This window comes from Tympanuchus pallidicinctus, unplaced genomic scaffold, assembly GCF_026119805.1.
Source record: "Tympanuchus pallidicinctus isolate F22 unplaced genomic scaffold, pur_lepc_1.0 scaffold8, whole genome shotgun sequence".
Lineage (NCBI taxonomy): Eukaryota > Metazoa > Chordata > Aves > Galliformes > Phasianidae > Tympanuchus > Tympanuchus pallidicinctus.
This window is the reverse complement of record NW_026294802.1, coordinates 8038680-8065005: the sequence shown is the minus strand read 5'-3', so window position 1 is coordinate 8065005 and position 26326 is coordinate 8038680. Positions and strand designations below refer to the sequence as shown.

Sequence of the window (26326 nt, the reverse complement as noted above, 5' to 3'; positions counted from 1 at the left end):
TTTTTTTTGGAGCTTTTTTTCCTCTGAGTGTTAATAGGAATGCTTGGAATGAAAGACAATTAACTTTCATGTGGTTTATGACTGTCTTCAGATCAAAGACTCATATTAATGGCACCTAGTAACATTTTTCATCAAAGAAAGAAGCAAAAATAAAACCTGGATTTTCAGTTAAACTTCTGATTAAGAAGAGTTTTCGAAACTAAAATTAAACACAGAATACATTTTTGAATCATGAAAATCCAGTCCTGAAAAAGATTAAATAAGCTGTTTTTCAAGTGATTTAAAACTCTAAAACAGTATTTTTCAGGGGTGATTTAATATTCAAGGAGATCTTTTTAGGCACAATAGATGAAACCTTTTTTGTAAACAAAAGAAGCAGTAAATACACATTAACCTAGAAATAAACAAACAAAATAGTACATCTGACTCCTATGACCATATGCAAGTATTCTCGCTCTATTGGGGAAACAAACAAACGAAAACCACACACACAAAAAAAGCAAAAAACAGAAACAACTAGATTTCACAGTAAGGTATGAGCTACCAAATAATATAGCACTAAAATATGCACAATGACCATTGAAATGCAAAATATGAAAAAATACGTAGGTTATGATAAACAGAATTGAGAACAAGGACAATATGAGCCACAGGTCAGAGCAGTCAACTGCACCTTAAAAAAAAAATCTCAAATTTGGAGTATAAAAATAGTTACTGACCTACATACCAAGAAATAGCAAGTAACAGCAACCAGATCATCATCCTCCAAGGAATTGGATTGGGAACCAGCTTCTTATCACCTGAGGACCATGTGCAGGGCCGGAGCACAAAGGTAATGAAGTAGGTCCTCAATGTGGGACACAAACCCCCAGGGCTGAACATGGCAGAACTAGTAATGGTTCTATTGACAGCAAACCAGGCAAAACTGGATGAGAACTTTCCACACCAGAAACCATTTAGGCATAAAGACCACCACCCAGTAGCAGAGTTCAGATGGAAATAGCCCCAGGCTGAGCTGAACTGGGTCCTGGGGTGGGGTGGAGGTACCAGGTGAGGTTATTCAGTTGTTAAGGCACATTAGGGTCCACAGGCTCAACTAGCACTTCTGCAGGTTGTTCTTGAAACTACAGAAGGCTTAGAGCACACAATCATGGCTTGCAGTGCATGAGAAACTCTGCAGAAGTAACTGGTGCAAGACAGTTAAAGAAAACATGCTAAGAGTTGAGGGCTATGAACATTTTTAGTTTTCCATGATGCTCAGGCATATGCATCAGGCCTCTTGGAAACTCTGAGTAAAGAATAGGACAACTCCTATGAAAACCTGGGATGATGTGGTTCAGTGACTCAATGAAAAATCAGCACCTTCTGTACAGAATTTCTGTTTTCATATTTTTTAGGGATGCAATATTTCTTTACATACAGTATTTTCAAGCGTTAACACCAAGAGGTCTCTAAACCATTCCCCTTTTCCTGGCACAGCAACAGCTTTTGAAAAATGATGATTCCAGAGGTCCCTTCTGACCTTAGTTATTTTATGATTCAAAGTACTCAGCTCACAGCACTTTTAACTAACCAATTTTCAAAGACAGATGCAGAGAAAAATCAATGACTCCTCAGGACTGTTGACTTGGAGGCATGCAAAAGCATTATCTACTTCTGAATGTGCCAGAACAGGATTTTTCACCTGCATCATGAAGTCATGGAACTTATTTCCTTTGGTCAGAACCAGCAAGCCCCATTATGGGCCCTAAATAACTATGCTTTAATGTTCAGCAAATACAGATCTGACTAATTTGGTGACCTGTAAGCACCCTGTGAACTTAGGTCAAATTAGTGACCAACCTATTTTTTTTTTTTTTTTCTGAAGAGAGCATTAAATTTAATAGACATATGGTTAATGTATGCATTCATACAACAGTAATTGCTTTAAGAAGTTTGCATTACAGAAGCTAGTAATTACATTATGCAACATTTTCAAAACTTGCTCCGCACATTCATGATTAACCACATCACTATGTGCATGTGTCTATAATTTTGCTCTCTGAGCCATGGCTCTTCATGGGAACTACTGTTATTGCATCAGCATTTGTCACCCACGGCGAAGTGAGAGGAATCTGATTCATGAGCGGAATCTTGCTCAGGAGCTATTCTCAGTACCCTGCTTTTCACCTCAGACTTCTAGAGTCTGAAAGACTACCAGCTGGAAGGTGACAATCCCAAATAAGAAGCCAATTAAGATGAAAGCAGCAGTTACAGAGTCCTCCAAAATCTGTGGCCCCAAAAGCTGTGCTTAACTGCAAACAGGACACCTTCCCACCGACAATTTCCCTGTGCACTGCTGCTGCTGTGTCATGACAGCCAATTACTCCAATTCGTCAATGCCAGCAAGGAGCCTCTTGTGTTTAACCTTTATTTGTGACCTTTAAATAGCTATGGTAGGGCACACAACTTCAATAAACAGTGGGAGTTGGATGTCTAAACTGACTACAGAATTGGATATCCTAGGTTGGATGGGGCCCTGGGTAACCTGACCTAGTACCAGGTTTGGAGATTGGTGGACCTGCCTATGGCAGGGAGGTTGGAACATGATGATCCATGGGGTCCCTTCCAACTCAAGCCACTCTATGATTCCATTATTGTATGATCTCATGGGTTGCTCCATTATGTCATCTTTCTCATCATCACCTCCAAACACATTCATCCGGTGGGCTTCAGTGCAACCCTCACATGATATGTGTCACTTTGACAAATGGTGCAATCCAAGAATGGACACGGCTGCAGCTGTGTCTAGGACTGCTGTAGATGCCTTGGAGCTGGTGCCTGGAGCCATCATGCTGGAAAGAGGCTAGCACCTGTAGTGGAGCCAGAACCACTGAATTTTCGAGACTTTGTCCTGATAAATGTGAGGCAGTTTGACAGATGAGGCTATAAGGGATAACTTTTAACATCCAGGCTTATATTTTCAGGTGTAAATGGAGCCATCTTCATTTGAAAATTTTAGGAAATTCACCCCAGGTCCCCTATAACATGAGCCCTGTCTTGTCCATGGCTACGTACAAATGGCACAGTGGTGTTACTGCCATATCTGCAGCTTGGCAGGAGTTCCTCCATTGATCAGACTTTGACTCCATGGCCTTTGAAGAGCCTGAGAAAAAACTCTAAGCAAAATACTGATCATAACCAGCGTCACGGCAGGAAAATAAATAACCAAACTTTGCAATAAAGCAGCCATCATCCTGCCTTGTGAAGGGAATATATATTCTGTTCTCACATTTGTTTTGAAGTGTTAGGAAGCAAAAGTAAATATTACAGTGCACCAGTCTGACAAGTAGGTGCTCCCTAACTTAGTGAGTAGGAAGCTGCATTCCCAGGGGATGACATAGAATCATAGAACCATAGAATCCTTTGAGTTGAAAGGGCCATTAAAGTCTATCCAGTCCAACTCCCCTGCAGTAAACAGGGACACCGACAGCTAGATCAGGGTGCTCAGAGCCTTGTCCAGCCTGATCTTGAGTGTCTCCAGGGATGGGGCATCCACCACCTCTCAGGGCAACCTATTCACCAGCGCAGAGCACAGAGGCAGGATCACCTCCCTTGCCCTGCTGGCCACACTTCTTTTGATGCAGCCCAGAACATGGCTGGTTTTCTGGGCTGAGGGCACATTGCCTGCTCATGTTCAGGTCACCATCTTCTGTTACCCTCTGTGAAAGACTATACTTTTAGTCTCAAAGCTTGCCTGAGTGCTTGCAGTCAGCCCCTGTTGGACTGGCCTCACCTCTGCCTACACATGGTTGCCAGGGGCAACAAAGAATGTCCTACAGATAAGCAACTGGAAGAATGGATTTTGTGCAGCCGGATCACTCTTGGGGGATGGGCTCAGAGGGGTCTAGCTACCCAAAAGTAGAAAAGCCTGTAGAGAAGTGCCGTATGTGCCATTATCATAGGAAACTATGAAAAGAAAAAAAGAAAAAAAGAAAAAAAAAGAAAAAGACTATTAGAAAGGACTCCTAAGGCAAAGGAACTCCTGTATACTCTCACAATGGACCTGAAGACTACGGGCTCATGGAATGCTGTGAATCCACTGCAGGACTATTTCTGCTTTCTATAATGAACTCTTGCTTTTATTTCCTATCTTTCTTCTGTCGCTTTCTTCTCTATTCTCCTCCCCCAAGTCTTACTAGCTAGGATTTGCAGTAAGCTGGTTGGGCAGCATTTGCCTCCTTTAAAGTCTTAATCTCACTAGGTGTATATATATATATATGACAGATCTCTCTCTGCCTGCAATAACTGGTGCAAGACACCCACAGGTCCTTTCTGGCAGGGCTGCCCAGGCTCTATCCTTACATCCCCCAGCTTGTGGGTTGATAGGGGAAATTGCTATGATTCAGATGCAAGACTTGGATTCATCGACCCTCATGGGTCCTCCTGGGCTCACTGTTCAAGCCTGTCCAGATCTCTCTGTGCATCACTCCTCCAGTTCCCACCTTCTTGAACCATCTACTTGAAGGCTGTGTGTAGAGCAGTCACTAGTGAAGACTGAGGCAAAAATTTTGTTGAATACCTCAGCCTTCTCCTTGTCCACTGTTACTACTCTGTGTTTAATAATGTACATTTATTAATGAGGTACTCAGTGAGAAAGGCAAATACTTCCCTCCTGCCTGGTCTTGCAGCAGCATTTAAGACTAAGATTTTTTCCCACAAGCACGGTGTTGTCCCATGTGCTTTGTAGAGGTCAAAGGGGCAGAGTCCCCAAAGATTTCTGGAGTCTGCTGTGTGGCACAGTGTTTTGTGTTGAATTCAAAGTTACCCAATAAATTCCCTCATCAGAGCACTGAATCGAGGGCATCAGCAGTACTACTTAGTCACACATATGGTGCTTTGCTGTGATTTCCATTTCAAAGTCTACTGTCACTTATTTCTGTTTTTCTCACAGCTGCCCACTCCCAGTCTTCGCAGGCCCCGAATAGATTGCTGGCATATGTAAATCAATAGGGTTTTCTCTCTGCCACACATGGTGGCATTGCAGACTGGACAATTCCCGCTTAATTTTAAGATGTTAATGTCGTTAACATTGTTTTGTCTTTTTCTTGTCTTGGTGTTGCTTATTCTAGGGTGTAGGACAAATGACAAAACAAATAGTTACATACTAATTTAATCAGCAGAGAAAGAAATATTGAGGAAAAAATCATTGATTGATAGTCATAGGACACTTTCACTATCACGTAAGGGGAGGACAGTTTTAAACTAGAGGAGGAGATTTAGGTTAGATGTCTGGAGAAAATTTTTCACTGAGAGAATGGTGAGGCACTGGCCCAGGCTACCCAGAGAATCTGTGGATGTCCCATCCCTGAAGGCATTCAAGGCCAGGTTGGATGGGACCCTGGGCAGCCTGATGTAGTGCCTGATGCTAGCAGTGCTGCCCATGGCTGGGGGTTGGATCTAGATGCTCTGTGATGTCCTTTCCAACCCAAGCCATCCAATGATTCTGAAAAAAAAAAAAACCAACAAACAAAACACCACCACCATCAACAACAAAAAACTAAGTCCTGACTAATTCCAAGAATCCACTGCATGATTGTGAGATTCAAAACCAGTACTTACCAAACCAGCACCACATATAGAGGAGAAATAAATCTTGCTTCAAAGAAACCCAAGGCTTTGAGCAACACAGTTCTCCAAAGACAAACTCACGGTAAATCCTTACCACATCCTGCCTGCACGGCTGCTTTGGGCACTGTTACATTTTCCAGCCAAGAGCAATATTCAGTACGGAATTCTCATTCATTCAAGTAATTGCAGCCAGGTCCTACTGCCCCCAGCTATTTCACTTTCCTGACCTACCTTAAAGCGTTGTACAGCCTCTTGTGTCCTACAAATGGGCAGCACTGCTATCTGCAGAGCCACTGTGAAAAGAGATGGACCCTTCACACCTCGTGCTGTTGTGAGAGCAGCTGATGGTAGCGGTGCTCCAAAAGCTCAAGAGGAACGCTTAGGTAAAAAAGGTGCTGTTATTGTATGAACAGATTCTAATAGAACATGGGAAAGAGGAACTGACAGGTTCCTGTTTTTTTCCCTAGCTCGATGTATACTTCCTATTCGCAGTACGTGCGTGGAGAACGCTTGAAAACTATTTTGCTCTCAAAGAGATCTTCCTTTTTCCATTTGGCAGATTCCTTCTCATGATGAACAAAGAAGAAACAAAAAGAAGGATGAATAAATCAACAGCTCTTTTTCTCTCATCTGTGCCTTGACTTTTACAAGCACTGGTGTCAGGGCATTACTCTAACAGACGTATCTACATTTTGTATTTCTACACTATCTTATCTGGTATAGGTGTCACTGCAATAAAAGAAACAAGTCAAGTTTCAATTAGAGGTGCTTGAATTGGTTTCCTCCACGTATTTTTAAATAAAAATTGCTTTTCAACCAAAATAATATTTGATCTGCTGTTTAAAACTTCAATTTTTCCAAACAATGAACCTAATTTAAAATAGCTTCTTGTACTGTCAGCAAAAGTCAAGATCTGATTTTTCAGAAACTGAAACACTCCGAACCAAAACCTTTTCTATTTTTAAAAATGGTCAAGAATTCTAATAATTTTAGACAAAAAAATATGGTCATGTTTCCAAGCACTTTGTTACAATAACAATAGCATACAAATGCTCCCCCTGTTGGTTGACTTTTTAAACCTATTTCAAACGTAATAGCAGTGTGTATGAAGAGCTTATTTCTTCCTTTGAAAAAAATAATATGACGCAGAAGAATAATTCATTCAAATTGCTGCCAATCTACAAGGCAAGTTTAATTAAATTTTTACAGCCATTTAGGCAAATGATTTATGCCTAGAACTATATGATATTCACACACTGGAACTCTTAAAATTTAATTTTGAAAGGTTTGCAATCTAATTTTTCCTGGTCCAAGAAAAGCACTCTCTTGCAGTAGAAAGAATAATAACATTATTCTATTTCCTTGTGGAGTGAAAAGGCACCATTCCATACCATTAAGAAAACACTTCTTCATTAGCGTTGACGACAACAATACCGTAATACTGAGGAGGAATTTGGGAGTTTTGTTTATGCACATTAAATTTCCAACAAGTAGTTCTTTAGGAGCTGGAGTGGTTTTGTGTAGAGAGGAACCTTCCTGAGCCTAACAGTTGCCATCAAGAAAAAAAAAAAAAATCTGTTTCCATGGAAACATCCGAGGTGGACCAAGCATAGATTAATCAAAATACAATGAAGCCTTTTTGCAAGGTACCAGAAAAAAATCGAGTTTAAATTGAGCACCGCTGCTCTTTCCTTCCATTCACACTGGAAAGCATGGGAAATTCTCCCCAAATGCCTATGTGACATACAGTTTAATTAGCATGGTAGAAAGTTGGTTTTCTTTATAATTATAATCACTGGATGGTTACGAGCCAAGAGCCAAAGAAACATTAACATGAAAAAAAGAGAGGGAGCGAAATAAATAAATAATTGAAAAGTACATTTACATTCCTCTTTTATTTGCAACTGATTGTATCGAGTGGTTCTTTTTATGTTTAAAAAAAAAAAAATTAAATAGCTTTCTCTGTATACTTAGCACTGGAGGCTCATTCCTTAGCACTGAAGGCTCATTCTAGTATTCAAAGTCTGAGCTGTAGTTTGGAGATGCTTTTTTTATTATTATTCTACATGATATCAAATCATTCTCAGCTGCCACAGACAAGAAATTTCTGCCATCAGAAACTAGCTGCAAATTCTGCCACTGCACAGAGATGGACAAAAGAGTTTATGTAAAAGCCAACCTCCCTCAGCCCACATTGTCAACAAAGACCTCACTGAAAAGCTGCGACACCCTCCATTTTTATAAGAACATTTTAAATGAAACTCTTCTTTTGACCATTCTTTGAGTTGACAAAATAAACACTTTTTTGTTTGTATGTTTGTTTGTTTGTTTTTGTTTCTACAATAACTGGAGCTGTTTTCTAATTATTCCATGACTGGAAGATTGTTAAAAAATATGCTGAAGGTAAAAAAAAAGCAGCGTACCATAATTGCAATAGAAACCAATAGATGTCAAATGATTGCAAGCCTTCCATTCATACACAACAACACGATACTAATGTCATAGATACAAATGCATTTCCACTTCTAATCCTACCTTGGAGAGAGGCTCTGGTCTGAAAAACTGCCAGCAACAGCATTGGCAGGGTTCCACTTTTGTGTTTTTCAAAGGTTTGGTAGCAAATACATTCAAGGATTTTGTTCCTCTTTATTTTATTACTTTCCAGCAGGGAGCTGAGCATCAAGCTGGGTTTTCCATTTCCAGCATTGCCATTAGTAATAAAGGCTATGTCAGCCAAATTATGATCACAATAATCTGCCAGTAGTTGCTCTGTTATTAAGAGATTTGCTCAGCCATTGCTTGGGGAAGAAGCCCCAGGCTGGCGAGTGGCACGTGTGGATACCTCAGTATGTGGGGAGGATGAGCACTACCAGCTCCCGCAGGTTTAAATGAAGTAGAAAGCAGCAAATACTTCATTTCAGTCATTCAGGCAGGCGTATGTGACTGAATACACAACAGCGTGGTCTGTGCAATCACACACCGCAGCGGCACATCCTGAGAAACAGATAAGAGCAAGTTTTTAACCACACTACGGATGCAATAGGTGATTTAGTGGTCTTCTCCAGCCTTAATGATTCTATAAAATATTACCCGGGGTTGATAACCCAGCTCAGATGCTTTAAGGCAGCATGGGGACAGGCGCATCCCCCTACTCATGAAGCAATGGTAGGTGCACAGAGCACCATGAGGGACAAGGGCGAGGAGGAATCACTCCACACAAGCCCAGGTGAAGCTGTGCAAGGGCACAGGCATGCCGAGTGGCACAGATGTCCTCGCTGAGATGTCAGCTGTGGGAGATAGGGACATATGGAAACACAGCTTCCACTCCAGCGAAAACAAGGCCACATGGCATGCGGAGGAATTAACACTTGAAGTGCTGCAGGAGAGACCAAAACTGCCCTATTGCCGGGGCTGGGATGTGTAAGGAAAGGTTTGAGGATGCCGAGTAGGATCAGGGTAGGGGGGATTCCCTGTGCCCCCTTGGGCACTGTCTCCAACTCTGCAGATCTGCTCCTTAGTTCTCCCTGCTCCATGCTGCAAGCCTCAGAGGCTGCTCCCTCACTCACCAGCCTCTTTCCCCCTTTGTAGGGACACAGTGATCCTTCCAGGCTTTGGCTGCACTGGTGGAGTAGAGGGGCAGAAGGAGAGAGGGTGCCCTGAGGACCTCCTCAAGGAGCCTGGCATGCATCTTCTTCCGTCCTCACTGGCCAGCTCAGCTCTTCCAGCTCACATGAAGCAGGTGATCTCCTGCTCTCAGCAGCCAACAAAGAGGATGAAGGGCTTTAACTGTCATTTGTTGGGTTTCTGTCTGAAGCAAATTGAGACCAATTTTTTCCCTCTGTTTGTATTCTTCTTTCCTTAAACTAATGCTTAATGTCCAACACCTCTTCACAGAAGCAGCTTCTTTCATTGGTCCATTTCAATATAAAATTGCCCCAAAGGTCAGAATCAATACAAAGGTGCAAGAAAATCCTGAAGCTACCTATCCCTTCTCCAGCAGATCTACTGACACAGATTGCCAGATCCCATCTCACGCTACCCTGGCCTGTACTGGAGTTGCAAAAGTTGTTGAACATCACAGTGTTAGGCTCAGCAACCCAGCAATTCCTAGTGTGAGCATTTTTCACAAGGAAATTTGGGTTGGTCCTGGTGAAAATATCCCTTCAGAACAAACACCTTCTTACTAGGGGGTCTCTTTAGAATTAAGCAAAAGAGATAAAAGAAGTAATTATCTCCTTGCTACCTATGACAATACCTTTCTGAGGATAACACAAGTCTTTCTGAGGCAGCCATGACATCTCTCCGTACTGAATACTTTAAACACTGTTTTCTTTACAATGCTACATCATATAGCGCTGGGAATGTGCCACCATCACTTGGGTGACAAGGGACATCTAGTGGCACATTTGCAGTTTAGCTTTGCTGTTAGGAAAAATAATAATATATTTACAGTAAAAGGCTGGTTATTTTAAAGGCCTGTAATGAGTAATAAAGCACATAAGCTTCCTCCTTTACTCATAGAAATGCATAGCTTCACTGTAGCTCATAATTGTGCAGCAAAATAAATCAGAACATGACCATAACAAGACTCTACTGGTTTGGAATAGGAATCACTTCACAGAACATGGTTTAAAACAGGAGAGAAAAATCAGGGAGGCTAAGGCAGCTTGTCAGAGCAAGATGGAGGCAAATGGGGAATGGGAACCTCAGACTTCTAAAGGCAGCACTTTAGAAGATCGCAGGATAATTCAGGTGGGAAGGGACATCAGGACATTCTGAGTTCAGCTTGTTGCTCAAAGCAAGGTTAGGTGTGAGCTCAGACAAGGCTGCTCTGTCTCTTGTCCCTCTTTCAGGTGTGCTGAGAAGAGCCCACCACCTAAGTCAAGGTGTTCAAAGCCTTTCCTGCCAAGCTACTCCCCAGCCTCTGTCAGTTCTAGGGTTCATCCATCACAGATGCAGGACTCAGCATTCATTCTAGCTGAATTTCACGAAGTCCTCATTGGCTCCTTCCTTCCAGTTGTTTGAGTCCCCATTTGGGACTGCTGACCATGGAATATTTGCAACCAAAGTTTTGTAGTATATTTTAGAAATTTCACATGCGGACTGGATCTCACAAGTCCCTCAGGAGTTTATGAACTCCCAGGTGGTCTGTTCCAAACCCTGAAATTGTATATGTAAGGAGAAACCTCTCTCAAATGTGTTCTCTTTTTCCCAGTAGCATTATAGACTACATTTTAAAAAGGATACTGAAAACAGTAGGCACTTAACATGCACACAAATCTCATGATTTCAAATATATGAGAACGTTCTCCCACAGCAATGTGGCATGGCATAACTTCTGTTGAGCTTTGTTCAACTGGATTCCTTTTCACACAGCAGCTTCAGCCTGGAGTTAGGCAGGCTTATAAAGTTTTTCCTTCCCCACTTTTGGTGCTATGGCTTGTCATGTTGCACCACTAGAATGGTCAAAAAGCAGCCCTGCAAGAAAAGGGGTGGAGTGAGAGCCAGGATTACACCCATCTCATTTGCTTGTATCAGTAATAAGGAATCAAAACACTTTCATTACAAACCTAGTGACAAAATCAATTTCACAGAATTTTCTTCATAAGCAGCATACAGTTACATTCTCACATCTGTGTGCTCCCGATGAGTGAGATTGGTCTGGACACCAGGCATGTGGACAGTGACTGAATCGTGGAGACCTGGGGAAGAAAATAAAGGTGGCTCAAGGAAAGCAGGGATGATGCAATGGCACCCAAATCCAAAGCAGGCCAGTCAGAGAGTATTTCACTGGAAGGAAAATGCTATAGGTATTCACACACAAATCCTAGAGATTGGTCTTTTAATTACTCACCAGTAACCATGGAGCTTCACAAGGTTTCTGCAGTCTCCATGCAGAAGGTACACAGCAGTACTGAGTGCCAATGGCAACCTAATAGGAAATAGCCAGTCCTTGTTTTGTTTTTTCCTTCAGGCCATGTATGTTATTTTACTTTTGATAATCTTAGAAAGTTTGCTATGGGAGTTCTTATGGTGGAACAGCTCTCCTGAAGGAGACATCCTGTCCTCCTCTGTCTCTCATTGTCTCCATGCTTTCCATGGTGGCTTTCCAGACACTCCTGGCTCTCTCCTTCAGGCTTCCAGATGTGCCTTTAGTCTCTCAAATAAGTTCCTGCTGTTGACCAAATCTGTGTTTTTATTTTTTATGAACAGACTTTAACAGTTATTTTATGGGTTCAGCCAAAATTGGTACCAATAAAATGTTTAAATTGCAGACCCTGGAAGTCTCATAATGAGCAACGTAAACAACAAAACACTTATAAAAAAAAAATCCTTTGTGAAATGAGATTATAGTGCTAAATAAAAACCTCTCTCTACTCTGCAATTTAAAATAAAATACAGCAATTAGGTGATTCAAGCAATGAACACGCGAAGAAGGAATCCAGCTGAGTGCCACATAATATCCAAACCGAAAATGCAACAGTTACAGTAATACTTCTTACTTCAGAGCTTTATACTTGCTATATGTCAACACATGGGGTTGCAGTGTGGAGATGGGTGAGAAAGGAAGGGCAGGAAGACCATCTGGGGTTTTGGAAGAGCAGGTTGTATTTTATCTTTCAACACAGAGATGAGGTTACGCATTAGGCCTCAGGTCAACCTGGCTGCTTGTTGTCACTGAAAGGGGACAGTTGTACTTCGCTCTCCTTTACTCACTTAGTGCCAGGTCTCCTGACCCCTGCAGTGCCCATAGGCCACCTCAGGGCTCCCATATGGGGCTGCAGTGCTGAGCCAGCAACAGCCAGCTTGGGAACTATTTTCATAGGGCTTATAAACTTCACCTGGTAAAACCCTCCCAAAAAAAACCTGAGGTTTCAGCTTCACTGAAAGAGCTTTGATGCTCCTCTTTTTCCAGGCAGCACCAATATAATATTTTTTTCTTTTTCTTCAGCTCTGGCCTGCCTGTCTTAGCTGTTCCTGTGAAGGCATTAGGGAAAAATACCCATATAACAGAGCAACAGTGGCTGTATCCTGCCAGGTGGCCAAAGCTCTCTGACCTCAACGCAGAACTCTCACATGGCTGCAGCCTACCTGCATCTCAGCCCAGGCTCCCCACATGCGGTTAAGAATAGCTGATTTATTTGTTTTCCTCTTATGCCCTGTTCCAAAATAATTACAAAGAAAATCTGTGGCTGGGAGAGAGTAAATAATGGCACTTTGGGAGGTGCAAGTGAACCACAGAAACCCTGACTCATCGAACTCACTTTCAGCTTGTTTGCCTGTTTTTCTCCTTCCATCCATCCCTATTTTTTTTCTACAGATTTTCCCAAGTGATCCCTCCTAGACTACTTGCTTTACCCATTCACTTTCTTTTCCCTTGCTCTATTAGTTTCTCACACTTTCTCGTTCTTTCCTTTCCTTTTTGCCCCCTTCCTCCTCCCCCCCCCCCCCCCCTGCTTCCTACTCCCCATTCATTTCCCCCAACTGCCACCTTCTACAAACACTGTGACCCACTATAAAGCAAGGCGTTTGAGAACCGTGTGGATGTGGCACCGAGGGACATGGTTAGTGGGCATGGTGGGGATGCGCTGATGGTTGGACTACGTGATCTTAGTAATCTTTTCCAACCTTAATGACACTATGATTCTATGACAGCAGGCTGAAAGGAAGACAGACAGAGAGAAGACATGGCATTATGGATCAAAAGACAAATGAGAACGTTTTTTCATGGGAAAAAGTTTGAGAAATTGGCTTGCCTTTTCCAGCTCTTGAAAAATAAGCCCATATATTTTATTAAGCATTTCACTGGAATTCTAATTAAATTAAACTTCTGTGTACACCTGTACATTCTCTTCTCCCCCTCATCTTTTTGTTTCCCTTTTTTTCTGACCAAAACCACTGTACAGTGCCCTGCCCATCAGCTGCCACCTTGTTTTCCCCAGTGCTGACAGCAACTGGAGTACAAATGAGAATCTCAAATTTGCAGCTGGCAAACTGCTGCTGCCACGGCATGACTAAAAGGTCCCAAAGAGCACACGACACCTTCGCCAGCCCCTCTGCTACCTTCGGCAAAAAGTTCTCCTTCCCAGCAGCCAGTGCCGGGAGAGAGGCTGGAAGAGGAACGGGGCTTTAAATAGCTTTAAGTGTTAGAATTACAGTGCGAAACGTCCCAAAGAAAGCAACCAGCATGGGCTTACATGACCCCAGAGGAGTTTTATGTTGGTACGGAAATAGAAGGGAGGAACTATTTCTGAGTACAGAAGCTGCAGCACTTAAGCTGTTCCCGGTGCCCGCCGAGGCTGGCAGGCCAGTGCTGCACCAGCAGCTGGCACTGTTGCTCCACTGGAGGAGCAGCGAGAGGTTCAGCACCCTGCGCACACAGCGGGGTGGTACGCAGCGCCTGTGCGTGGTTGCGCACACACTGGGTATGCACTCTGTGCGTGTTTATGCATCGGCATCTCACAAGGAAGGAAAAAGCTTCCTAACGTGCATACATCCACCACCTTCACTTAGATCCCACACCCGTAAATCTGATCTGTGGACACTGAGACAGGTGGGAAATAGTGACGTGCAATAAAAATGGGGGAAATTCAGGTTGATTTCCTGCATGTCCCAAGTCATACATTCTCTGCCTCCTGTACGTCATCTATTCCTGGAAACAGAAGGCTCGGGAAAGACCTTATTGCTCTCTACACTGACCTGAAGTGAGGTGTGGTATGGTGGAGGTTTGCTTCTTCTCCCAGGTAATAGCAACAGGACAAGAGGGAATGGCCTTAAGTTGCACCAGTAGAGGTTTGGGTTGGATGTTATGAAACTTTTCTCCTTGGAAAAAGTGGTGCTGCAGTGACACAGGCTGCCCAGGGAGGTGGTGGAGTCACGGTCTGTGGAAGTGTTCCAGAACCATGAGGATGTGGCACTGAGGGACGTGGGCAGTGAGTATGGTGGGCATGGGATGATGGTTGGCCTGGGTGATCTTAATAGTCTTTTCCTTCATGATTCTATGAAAACACTTCACAGAAGAAATAAGTCTTCTAAACTCACTCTAATAATAATGAGGGTGTGGAATCTTTCTTCCAAAGAGCAGGAGCCTCCTCTGCTCATACAAAGAAACAGAGATTTGCCTTCTTTCCCCATCACTTCAGAAGACAAGGAGAAGCCATAGCATAGAAAAAGATAAAAAGGAAATCCAATTACTTCACAACTACTTCAGGATTTGTCAGATGCTGAGGAGGTTAAAACCAGGCATAAATGCAGCAGAGGCAAGGAGCTCAGTGGAAGGAAAAAACACTGTACCCACCCACAGATCTGCCCTTCATAGATTTTAGTGCTTGACAGAAAAAGCAAAAAATGTAGATGGATGAGAGCAAAGAAGGAAAGGAAAGAACTGAATAAAAACAACTTAATGTTCTAAAATACAAAAATTGGAAAAATCCATGAGGTGAGAAGAGAGGAACTAAACAACAGCAGCAAAAATATTTTTCATTGTGAATCTACAGAAAAGGAAACCACTTCATTACATCACATAGGAAATTTTAGCCAGCCCCAGTACAGGAGCCTAAAAGTGTGTCAGAAGGACAGGCAGGTGTCTGCTCTGCCTGCACTCCTCACAATGAGGACTGTTCTGTGATCGAGGTAATGTCCGGCCTGAGGCATCTGCAAACCAGAAAGGAAAAGTCTGGGCTAAATAAAGATGAAGAGTTCTTAAGGCCTTTCTGTTGGTCATTGCTGTTGAGGAAGTTTCCTCATTCTAAGTGGGGGGTGGGAAATTGAGCTAATTACTGAGAAATAGTAGAGATATGCAAGGAAATCGATCAGTTCAGGGGTTCAGAAAAGAAAACTGGCCAAGGAGCTAGATGGAAGGGAAAGGGGAAAGGGCTTTGTCTAAACAGCATGCTACAAGAAACAAGAAAAACACTGCAACAGCAGCAGTGAAATCCTTCCTTCCTGTGACTGCAGCAGCAGCAACTCCAGAGTAAATTGGGGGGGGGCATATATACAGTGCATGTGATTTACTAGCTTGAAAAACAAGTACTTCACTGGGGAACGATGCATTTCTTGGAGTGGGGAGAAAGAGAAGGCCATTCAGCAACACCTTAGCACATCTGCCTGTTGCAACAATGCTCAGCAGAGAACCAGACTCTGGGAGCAGCATCTGAGTTTCTCCATGACATACTGGCATAGCCCCAGTGACAGTTTTGCCAGAGAGAGAGTTTGTCTTCCAGTAAGCACATGAACTCAGAGGAAACCTACCATGAACTGAAGACTCTTCAGTCTTTGTAAACCCTGAAAGAACACAGAATGATAGCAATCCTCCCACAGTCTCCCTTCAGTATGAATTTATTGTATCCTGTAGCACTGATACGTGTAGCTATACACAATTGCTGAAGTCTCAGCAGTCCATATGTGTGGAAGAGGGGAATATTGTGATGTCTCTTTTAGTCTTACCCTCTGTTACAGATCAACAGCTGTCTGGGGGGAGATGCTACGTGACCACAAAAATGAGTGCACAGCATTGAGAAAGTAGCAGCCAGTTTCTGAGTGCCTGTGCCACGTGAACATCTTATAAATAAGTGGGACTCGAATCACACTTGCCTATGGCCTGTGGCCTCAGTGAGCTCATCAGGCCATGTAGAAGGACAGCATCAGCTTTGTGCCAGTGGCATGTTTGTGGCACCTGGAAGTGCCACAGGGATCCCTGGATGGAGACAAAAAACTGGATTTCATCTGTATCTAGTAATTGAATTTGAGGGTTTTTCACAACACACCTTTAATCTCACTGCCGCCCTCCAGAAAACTGCAGCAACAGTGGAACCACCAGATGCCTGTAGCTATGGAGAAAGCTGGATCTTGAAATGCCACTGCTGTATGTCCCCTCAGCTCCAGACGACAGTGGAGAGCTGCCCCTGTGGCCCACTGGCCTTCTAGAACCCACAGGTTGCACCAGTAGCCCACAGCACAAGCGAGGACACCCAGGAATGCTGCCACAGCCCAATGGCTTCCAAAGCATGGTTTGAGTGTTACAGACACACCACTTGCTGAGCAGACTACATAAGTGTTAGCACTTGGCTGAGGAGAAGAGGTCCATTCAGGCCTTATTGTGGCCTGCCTCGTCAGCCCCAAGGTGGGCTTGTGCTGACTCTGCTAGCGGGGATCTCCCTTGTGACACCTTCATGAAGAAGCAAAGGTTCTGCTAGTGTGAGGTGAAGCAGCCAGCGAAGGAGCAACGCCTGTGCTGCATGAATCACCCTCACCTTTCGGAGGAGGAACCCATCCATCCCCCACATCCTGCCTGTGACATGAGGCGAGATAAAATATGCTGGGGAGGCATGACCTGGCCTATGGCCCGGCTGTCTGACCACAGCAACCACACTCTTTCCTTATAAACAGGACACTGTTCCTTCTGGGTATCTGTGATTTGCTAATTCAGCCTTATTCAGCTCACTAGGCTTTTTTTTTTAAATGAATTTTCCAAAATCAATGCAGTGGCTGTGGAATGCTATTGGAAAGCACCGCGTTTCCTGCAGTTTTGGTAAAACATGGAGAAATTTGAAGTTGCACTGCCGCCTGAGGCAGGTTTTTCAGACACCTGGAAAGGTATTATTAGCCTGGTTCTTCAGGAGACTTCAGAGCTGTGCTCATCTCCTGAGACTGAAACTCACCAGCACTTTACATCATGGGTCATGAGAGTGACATCACCACCATCACATCAGGCACTTACAGGGGGAACAGAGGAAGCAGGTGATAGCTGAGGTAAATCTGCTCTAGCAGAGCATCTAGAGAGCAGACTTAAGTGGCCCTGAAGGGGATTTTCTTTCTGCTCTCTAGCTAAAGTAACCACCATTAACCTCCTCACTATTCATTTTTCGCCTTCATTAACACCAGTGTAGTATTCTCTCTATACCAAGGGAGGACTAAAAATTACTCACCATGTTAGTTACTTGGGCATGGTTATAAATATGCCACAAATAACCACTACAAGATTGTCTGCTGTCTTGCTGTGCTCAAGTATTTTGCATTCTCTCTGTCATGCTCTCAAGGCTGCTCACCCTCACCTGAACAAGGTCTTGGTTACTGCTGTTCCTTGCTTTTGCCACATGGCAGATTACAAGCACAGATTAAGAAAACAGTCAAGATCCTCTAGCCCAACCACTAGCCCATCACTCCCACGTCCTCTAACTACATCCCTCTGTGCCACATCCACATGTTTCTTGAACAGCTTCAGGGACGGTGACTCCCCCACCTCACTGTCTTTGTCATAAATCTTCTTATACTCCTTTTGCAGTGTCCACTCATTAAATACTAGCAGCCAAGGCACCTGGCTTTAAAGCCATACTGGTACAATACGAGCTGAGTTTTCAGTTTTCCAGTCAAAACTCTGCTCAGCCAGAAAGGCTCGTCAGCTACTTTACAAGACATAACTTAGCTTTCTTTGCTCCTGTGCTCTCTCTGAAAAGCAAACACTACATTAAAGCAGGCAGAGCATACGTGTGCAATGATATCTTGGGATAGGGCAAGAATTTATAGTCTTTAAATGACAGAAAGATCCAGGTGAAGCCAAGAGCCTGCTTTCTGGCGCCAGGGATGATGAAGCAGCAGTGTGGAGCTCGTGGGAATGATGTGACACCTTGATCCTTGGGCGTCCTTGAAAACAGCCCTGAGTGATGTTTGCCTCCAGTCGATTTTCCTAATAAATATGCCTACCAGTCCTGTCACCCATAAGACCACAGCTTCATGGAGTAGAAGTTCTGTTCCCCAAATTTAAGATGACACATATTCTTTGTGGGGACCATGACAATAGCAGTTGTAGGAGATGCAGTTCTTTCAGAATTTCCAGTTGTTTTACAACTTTCAGATTAAAAAGGGGGCAGAGTTGACCCATTTCTCTGCCAGCTCTTCCCTCCAGAAGTAGATGCTGATCTTTCTTTGGACTTTGCCTCCAAATGAGAAAGGTAACCAGAAGTCATCAGATAAGAAACTGGACACAACAAAATAGTCAAACAAACCTGAAGGACTTTGATAATAAACACACAAGGAGTTAAGACACTTTCACATGGATTTCTATGCTTCAGCATGTAGGAAATCCTGTGGCAGGGATTTCATTTAGAAGAAAAAAAATGCACCATTGAGATCTTTCTAACAACTTCCACCCACTCTCCCTGAGCCTTTCCATCCCACAGGCAGATCACAAGCTGCAGAGGGGTGATCCTTTGGGCACCACACAGGACAAGTGTAGGAGTGCCCTTGATGACAATATAAAATAAACAGAGATAAGAGCAGCAAAACACGAGCGAGCAAATGAGAATGTACTCTGATGACCAGAAAAATTCTGGCTTTCTTCCTAGAAAAGCTGTGGTACCACCTGAACTACAGAGGCCTCCCAGAGTAGAGAACAACATCCACACTGGCTAAATAAATTGAGTAAGAACATCATCATGACAAAACCAAAGATATCCAGATAGGCACAATTAGAAGACCTAGTGTAAGATCGATGTGCTCCCAGCAGTGTAAAAGGACATATAAGTAAACTGAAAAGCAGTTTAGCCAATGTAACTTATTAGTTTAAACACACTCAGTTGAATCCCTTTGCCAAGATGCCCCTTCTGGAAAACCCAAAGGGCAGCAGCCATGCCAAGACGAGTGCACTGTATTATGTGCACTAGTGGCACCGTGGTGGTGGGTCTGCCGTCCCTCTGGAAAAACAGGCACCCACAGCGACTGATACCATAGCCTTCATCAGACCAAGTTACTGTCAAATCAGCCCATACCAACAGCCTGCTCTCATTCCCATTGGGCTTTGGGTTGTTCTTACCTCTCCCTCTCTTTTTCCTGTGCATACACACACACATACTAAAAATGCATGCAATCCGCTGTTCATTAAGTGTAATTTCTTAGGTTTTACTTTCTAGCAGGCATCCTCTGCAGCTGCCAGCACTTCCTCAGGTTTAAATGTGCCTTTCACTTTGGCCACTGCAGAAAGAGGAGACTTTTTCCAGCCAACCAAATGAACTGAATCGTCAGACCGTAACATGCAGCTTCACCTATAGTAGCAGCACTGACACACAGGGAAATCAGAAACTCAGTGCAGCCTGTTGGCTCTTGGTGTCAAAGAATAACTCTGCTTGGACTCACAAAAGGAGCAATTTTTCCTTTGAAAAATTCTCTCTCCTATTTCTTTGATGCCCATCTGCAATCAGTATTCAAGCACATAAATCTGAGCGATCCCCAAAAACAGGTGGTAAGAACCACGTGGAACAAAAAGCTCTGTTTGTGCACCTCTCCCATCCCTCTTACATCCCGCATCCAGATGCTCCACTAGCAGGTGCTGGGAGGTGTTCTCCTGCTGAGTGGGAGCAGCAACATGACAGCTTATCTTTACACACCGTCTTCAGTGTCCAGCTGATCTGGGAAAGAGCTGAACATCAGGCACATTCCCAGGCACTCTGCCAAGCTGGGGCCGAAGGGTAAACAGAACGCGATGTGCAGGACGCAGTGTGTCTTTTAAAAAGAACGACACCAGGTGGTCAATGAAATGATCCAGGAGAGGGGTCTGTGAGCGAACATTTCAAGTTCTGCTGTAGCACCTTATGAAGTGTATAGAGACCTGTGACTTTGGAGTGGGCTGCATTCTGGGAGAGCCACGTCGGATGAGATGTTGAAAATTCTCCATCTCCTCCGCAACCGCTGGCGAAACCACTGTGGCACTGAGAGCCACACTGCCAGTCCTCCCTACCAAAACTCACTTCCAGTACGGCTAAACAGCAAATTGCCACCAACAGATTTATTTTGTTCTTTAACTGAAGCCGCCTGTAACGCAGCGTGCAAACCCTAACGAAAGGCATTTGTACGCCAGTGCGGGTCGATACCATAGTTTAACACAGAGCAGCTTTGTGTAGGGAGAACAAGGATCCTGCAGTGTGCTGTTAGGGCTTGAGCTTCCTATGGCCAGCCCCGGATCTCTGTTCTGTGTTAATAAACTGCTGCTGTAATCTGCACCAGGGTGGTCCGGCGAGACGGCAGCCGTGGGACAGCTCGGAGGGGAAGCGCCGCTTGCAAAGTTCCCCCACTTATCTGGCCTCTTTGCATGAACAATGCTGGCAAAATCACCCATGCGTATCACGGAGCTCTGGAAGTCATGCTGCATCTCTTAGGTTTCACGCTGCTTGCTTTAAAGACTCAGTGGGCAAGAAAAGAGCTCTGCTTCTCAAAGAAATAAGCTCCCTTATACCCAAGAGATAGCTGGCACAGAAGCTGCACCCCTTCAGCAGCAGCTCCAGAAGAGCTGTGGGGTATCATGAGGGTTTCTTGTGCACAGGAAGTCACCCTGCCATACAAGCTGATGTTCCAGCAATTTCCCTTTGGCTTCATCAGTCTCTTAGCTACTTCACAATATACACTTCTAAAATTTGAACTCAGAAATTAGAATTCAAATGTCATAAATTTCCATGCCTTCATCCCTACCTTTTCCAACAGAGAAGTGTGTTTGTTCTCTCAGAGGTCACAAACTGACAGCTTGGCACCTGATGGAGGAGACTGCAGATCCAACATCATTAGAAGGAGCTTGGGGAAAGGGAGACATAGCAGGAACTGCTTGGGATTTACTTTGCAAAAGTCCAGTCCAAAAGACCATCAGTGGTATAAGGGAAATTAATTTCTTTTCACCTGTCTGGAAAGGAAACATGGGCTTTTATCCCGCTTGGTTAGCGCAAAATTTTCTACAAGTTTAAGTACCACAACACAAAGCTTTGTGAGGAGGTGTGAAAATGATCTGTTAGTTTATCTGTTAATTGATTTACCCAAACTAAGCAAGCTCTCATTTGCTTGCTTGAGCACTGTGCTGCTTCCCTCAGCATACATGGAGAGCGAATCAAGCCTCCCAGTTCTCAGAATCCTGTAGCTGCAGTCAGCCTACCCTTACCTGCCTTCTTCTCCCTTGGGAGGGCAAAGGAAACCACCAAGCCTCTTCAAAGCCAGACACCAGGCAGAAGGGAGGCAGAAACCACAGTGAACTAGATAATTTATAGGATCAGGATCAGCAATGGCAATACACAGCCAGCTGTGCCTTTAGTTACTATTTTCTTACCTTTTTGTTCCGTCCCTTCCTCTTCCCACTGCTTGGTTTGCATCCTCAGGCTGTGGGGTTTCCCCTATTTTCAAAGGAGTAGCAGAACAGCAGTGTAAGTTCAATACATGCAGTGGAGACTCTCCAGAAGGTTCATAAACCTTTCACTACGCTGGCCAGAGCTTTCAACCAAAGGGCCAGAAAAAAACTTGTCTGCTTTCTCATTTCATAAGGAGATTCTACACAGTTCTAGCACTGGCATTGGAGACAGACCTTTTGAAGTGGTTTCTGGGCATGTGTTTTCTGTTTATTTTCTAATAAAAGAGAATCATATGCACTGAGTTTTCTAAAAAGCAATCACCCAGGGAAAAAGCTATAAAAACTGTAAAAGTCCCTGACGCTTTCTGTTAGCACTGCATTCAGACTGCTTTGTTTACAAATGCAACCAACCTGTTATTTAATTGACTTTTTTTTTTAGGAAATAAAATCTGGGAAAGTTTATTGCTCCGCTATGGCAAATATGTTTTCTGAACAACAAAGGGGACTGTGATCACTTCTACTGACATCCAGACATCTCAGAAGTGGTTGAGAGAATGTTTCTCGGTTTGCAGAGGGACTCATCATGGGTCATACACTGCTCCCACTGAAATGTGCAGTTGCATTCCCACCAATGTCCTGAGGAGGAAGAACAAGAAGTACTCCTGCCAAAAATCTTAGCGTTTTCACACCACGATAGACAACCTCAAGTCTCTTCAGTTACCAGTCACTTTTCAACAGCACCATCACAGCAACAAAGTGCAAGACTTTATCAAAACACTCCAGAAACCCACGACAGCTGCCTTTATCAGTGCCCACAGCTGACTGCATCTTACCCAAGCACTCTCCTTTCAGTTAATTTAATCGTCATGTGCTTTTTCCTTTTTCCTCTCACTTCTGAGACCTCCAAGGGCTGCCTGGGCAGGGAGCAGCCTCAGAGATAAGCTCCACAAGATGCAGGTCAGGTCTGCACCACCCTCACCTTACCTTTACTGTCTCCAGTATCAACATGTTATCTGCTGGAATCTCCCCTCCCCACCTTTCTCTCCACCAGCACCACAAAACTCTCCTTTTGCTGTGATGAAGAATGAAAACCAGACATGCCATTTCTGGCTTTTTTTCACAAGGAAACCTTCCATTGCCCATTGCTGTTCCCTGTCAGCCCCTTTTGTTGCCCTATTGGGGTGGTGGATTGAATGTGGTGCTCAGGGATGTGGTTTAGCAGAGAGCTGCTAGAGTTAGGGTAGTATGGTTAGGTTGTGGTTGGACTTGATGATCTTTAAGGTCTTTTCTAACCTGAGTAATTCTATGATTCTATGATTCTATTAACACGTACCTATTTCAGAGGTACAGGCTGCCCTCACAGAAGTGGAGATTTAGGTAAGAACTGTGGAGCAGGGATGCTGTGTGCAATGCAACAAGGATCTAGATAGGGAAAAAATTAAGACTAAAATAACTGTACAAATGTGTTCCCTATAGTATGTACGAATATTTCTGCAGAACAGAGGGTAGTCCCGAGCGTGAAATTGTCCAGAAGAAGAAAGTGAGGGAAGGAGAAGGAGACAAAAGGAAGAGATTTATAAAAGAAAGGGGCATTTAAAACTACAGTGGTGGAGCAGCCTATAGTGAAACTTAAACATCAGCCTGCAGTAAAGTCTGTGTAATAGGATCTCCCAGCTCTCAGGGAGGTTTCAGCTCCCCTTCCCAGGCCTATCTCTTCGACCTTGCCTCTGTCACATAAACGAACAGAAATGAACATATGTTTTTAAGTTTGTTTCTAAAATAACCAGAGCGAAGCAGAAATGCTGCACTGCCCACACCAGGCTCTCCTCGGGGGAAAGCGGAGAGAAAAACCATGCGTGCTCGTCACACCAGATGAAGTGCTACAACGACAAGGGTTTATACAAAACAGAGCTAAAGAATGGTCTGTGGGGTGCCAGCTGCAGCATGCCACAGCTCCCAGCCCAGCCTTGCTGGTCCCTCGGGCATACATCAGCCCTGTGGTGCGGAGGTCACCAAGCGCCTGGTGGGGACGTGTCCACCACGGTGGGGTTGTGTCACATCCCACAGTGTGCAGGGCTGAGGGTGGGCACTGTGGGTGGGCTGTGCACAGGCTGCATGCAGGGGCAGGATATTGCTGCCTTAGGCTTTGCTGGCCCTTCCAAGACAGAGGTAGGTGGGCTCCAGGTGCTGAGGATATGCTTCCGTCCTTCAAAGGATGCTAGAGAAGCTCAAGGGTTGCCTTGATTGGCTCCTTCCTCAAAAGCAAGGATCCTGGAGCTTTAATTGCAATAGCAAAAACAAAAATAAAAACAAAAATAACAAAACAAAAAAAAGGTATCGAGAAGAGACATGAATGACAAGAGATAAGGCAGGAGACTAAGTGTGGATGAAATCAGCTGCTTCCCAAAGAGGCAAGAGAGATCAAAAAGAGAGTGTGCACACATTTCATCCTGATTGATCCCAACAAAAGTAATTTCTGTTTCAAAATCAAAATATGAAGGTAAGCACCAGAATGAAGAGATCTGGTCTTAAGAGCTTCTTCTTATTGTATATTATTCCACAAATTTATAGCCCCAGGGATAACCTTGTGCCTTGGAGAGGGAGACAGGAGAGCACAGAGCTCAGGCAGTCTCTTAGTCCCAGTCTGTCACCACCCTGGGCTACATATAACTCAAAGCAAATCCTATGACCCAGCATCAGTGAGTCCTTTAATTCCTCTACATATTTCCGATGTTGTTGCAAGTACACCTTTACCTGCAAAAGCCAACTGTGACTGTATCTACATTCATTTTTCTCCTTTCTGCCCCAAACCTTGAGTCCTGCAGAGCCTTTTCATTTCACGGAGCTGCTTCAGGCTAATGTTCTCCATGGAAGAAATAGGGCACGTCCACAACAGGTAGAACAATGTCAATTTGGGTTTTCGTCTCCCTGAAATTCAGACACACAGGCTATTCAGTAATTATTATTATGTTGCCAAAGGCATTCTCTCATTTGTCAATATGGAGACTTGACAGTTTTCAGAAATGACAGCAATAGGACAAGAAGGAATGGTTTTAAACTAAGACGGGAAGTTTATGTTAGATAATAGGAGGAAGTTTTTCACACAGAGAGTGGTGACACACTGGAACAGGTTGCCCAAGGAGGCTGTGGATGCCCCATCCTTGGAGGCATTCAAGGCCAGGCTGGATGTGGCTCTGGGCAGCCTGGTCTGGTGGATGGTGACCCTGCACATAGCAGGGGTTGAGACTAGATGATCATTGTGGTCCTTTTCAACCCAGGCCATTCTATGATTCTGTGATATGACTTTCCAAAAGACACATCAAACTGGAAGGAGGACTCAAAACCTCCTAAAACATCACTTACAGAGACCGTGAATATGACTTAAAATACATTTACAAATGAAAAAAAAAAAAAAAAAAAAAAAAAAAAGCTGGAAAAAGTAGTTTTCCTTTTTGGAAAATTTTATTCCTTCTTCTTCCCACAACAACATGTGCTTAACTTGAATTGTCATCACAGTATACAGCCAGCATCAGAGAGCATACATTGCTGTTTTGTTTTGTTTTGTTTTTGCAAAATTATTAAAAGTTTCAGGATTGAGTATTTCAGAAATGCTTTGCCAAAAATGGGAAGAAAATATCACGAAACAATTTAAAAAGCTCAAATTGGCAATGTCTTCAATTGGTTTTAAAACACTTAATAAAAGTTTAGTAATACAATCCTATCCTAGGGCCATTATTAATCTATTATGGCTATGAGAGATCCTAAATAACCTGTGGAAGCTAGAAAAGAACATATTGTTCTTTATTGATGTTGACTAAAGTAATTACAGAAGATTTAATAAATCATCTCAGAAAAACGAAGTTGTTGCAAGCTCCCCTTTCTTGTTATGACAGGCAGCCCGTGAGTTATTCTGGGTCCATCCCTAGCTCTGCTCCCCCTGCTTTTCCACTCTTACGCAAACAAGAAATCGCTTATCTGCCTCCACTTCTTAATCACCACCATTTGAATTGCAGAGATGCTACAGGAGGGTTTTGGGCAAAGAACAGCGTCTGCCTCATGGCACAAGATGGCACAAAGCATGGGAATGTGGCAGGATGAGGGAATAGACCTTTAATGAGAGGCAGATAGTTGATCAGTTCATTAAACCTGCTAATGAGCTTCAAATGTGCAAGGTGGTCTGGAAGACTAGTGATAGGCTGGCAATGCTTGGCAGAATTCGGTAAGCGTGTTACACAATACACTAGGAGATTTCCCAATCTTACAACATGCACGTAAACATCAAAAATTCAGTGGCGACATGGGAAAGAGAAAAGCAGATTGATCTGTTTTTCACCTGCACGGCAAATCAGACGAAAAGAATGGCTGCTCTCAGCTGAGAGGTCCTGGGAGGACAAAGTAGGACAAACCCTTTGTGGTCAGCAAGCAGCACACTGGTAATCACAGAATATCCTGAGCTGGAAGGGACCCAGAAAGATCATCAAGCCCAGCTCGTGGCTCCACACAGCACCACCCAAAATCCAAACCCTATGTTTGAGAGCAGTGTCCTTGAGCTCTGGCAGTCAGGGCCATGCCTACTTCCCTAGACAGCCTGTTCCATGCACAAATAACGTGGAATAG

At 43.8% G+C, this 26326-nt stretch overlaps 2 long non-coding RNA genes across 4 annotated transcripts; both read right to left on the bottom strand.

The window, feature by feature from the left end:
* Positions 1 to 5136: 5136 nt before the first annotated feature.
* Positions 5137 to 10901, bottom strand: LOC128073086 (uncharacterized). The gene is made up of 2 exons (XR_008202613.1): positions 9177 to 10901; positions 5137 to 8604 (listed from the first exon to the last, which is right to left on the bottom strand). It is a non-coding gene; the product is annotated as an uncharacterized LOC128073086 (long non-coding RNA).
* A 12-nt stretch (positions 10902 to 10913) lies between these two features.
* LOC128073085 (uncharacterized) lies at positions 10914 to 24810 on the bottom strand. Of its 3 annotated transcripts, XR_008202612.1 has the most exons (4): positions 24464 to 24810; positions 21692 to 21755; positions 11181 to 11312; positions 10914 to 11088 (listed from the first exon to the last, which is right to left on the bottom strand). It is a non-coding gene; the product is annotated as an uncharacterized LOC128073085 (long non-coding RNA). The 3 variants fall into 3 exon arrangements; XR_008202611.1 differs by having other exon boundaries at positions 21692 to 24810; XR_008202610.1 differs by lacking the exons at positions 21692 to 21755; positions 24464 to 24810 and adding an exon at positions 21070 to 21671.
* Positions 24811 to 26326: the final 1516 nt, after the last annotated feature.